Source organism: Wolffia australiana, chromosome 9 (assembly GCF_029677425.1).
Source record: "Wolffia australiana isolate 7733 chromosome 9, ASM2967742v1".
Classification (NCBI taxonomy): Eukaryota; Viridiplantae; Streptophyta; class Magnoliopsida; order Alismatales; family Araceae; genus Wolffia; species Wolffia australiana.
In genome coordinates, this window is record NC_135843.1 from 7,938,560 (window position 1) to 7,939,860 (window position 1,301).

Consider the following 1,301-nt stretch of genomic DNA (forward strand, 5'->3'; position numbering starts at 1 on the left):
GAAATCTGCAGAGAACGTTGCGCGAGACGCCACTCCAAAATCTACAGTCATAGAACCAGAAAATCAGCAGGAAACTATGGCAGAAGAAGGACGCCACCAACAGGAGAGGAGGAGAACCATGTTGGACAGATCGACACCCTCCGGAAGCCAACGACAAACCGATGTAAATCTGAATATAGGTGAGGGTATCATGTTCGGGTATGACAATGCATTAATACACTCCTTACCTGAATTCAATGGTTTGCCTGCACAAAACCCTTTAGAATTCCTAGATAACTTCCATATTAGATGCTCCTCCCAAAACGTTCCAGGATTATCTACAGAAATGCTTCAAAATGAAATATTTTCCTTTGACGTTAAACGATAAAGCATTTTCCTGGTATCGTAACTTAGGAATTACTTTTAACTCTTGGGAAGAGATGCAGGGAAAATTTATGCAGAAATTTTACCCTCTCTCCAAAATGAATTTCTATTGAAGAGAAATCCATAATTTCCATCCCCATGAAGGTGAGGCCTTTAGTGAATCATGGGAGAGGTTCAATGACCTGCTGAGGAAATGCCCTCATCATGGAATTGAACCCTGTCAATTAGCCCAGATTTTTTATGAATCTTTGTCAGATTTCATGAAAAATAAGGTTAACTTAGCCTCCGGGGGAACATTTTATACTGCATATGAAGATGAAGTTTGTGATATCTTGGAGAGAGTTGCAGAAACTGATATGCAAGAGATTGGGGTAAGCCAAAATGGGAGAAACCTGCAACCCAAGAGAGCAGGAGTTGTGCAGGTCAATGCCAAGGAGGTGGAGTTGCAAGCAGGCCTAAGGGAGACCAACCAGAAATTGGAGGAGCTCACCTCCACCTTGAAGAATGTTTTTCTAAGCAACTCTCCTCTTATTAAAGCCAAAATCTGCTCTCTCTGTTTCAGCAGAGAACATGAAGATGGAGCTTGCCAGTCCATGGAGGAGGAGGTGAAAGCCTTTAATCAACAACCACAACCATGGGCTGGCCAAAAGAGAGTTGGGTTCCAAGGTAGAGATAGCTCCCACCAAGGAAACAAGGCTCCCTTTCAATCTCATTTCCAACAAAAACCACAATTCCAATCTAGACCTCAGCAGCAGTACCAGGTTCCCTCTCAAACTCAACCTGATTTTTCTACACTAACCCCGGTTATTTCCGAAATGATCGAAAAACAGAATCAGAAATTGAGAGCAGAAATGGAAATGCGGATGCAAGTAATGATGGAGTTTCAAACGAAGCAAATGTTGGAGTCTCAAGAGCAAATGAGGAAGCTGCTGGAGAGC

General features: G+C 42.7%; 1 non-coding gene across 1 annotated transcript; it reads right to left on the reverse strand.

Moving 5' to 3' along the window:
- Positions 1–465: 465 nt before the first annotated feature.
- Positions 466–574, reverse strand: LOC144708100 (small nucleolar RNA R71). Its single transcript, XR_013582648.1, has one exon. It is a non-coding gene; the product is annotated as a small nucleolar RNA R71 (small nucleolar RNA).
- Positions 575–1,301: the final 727 nt, after the last annotated feature.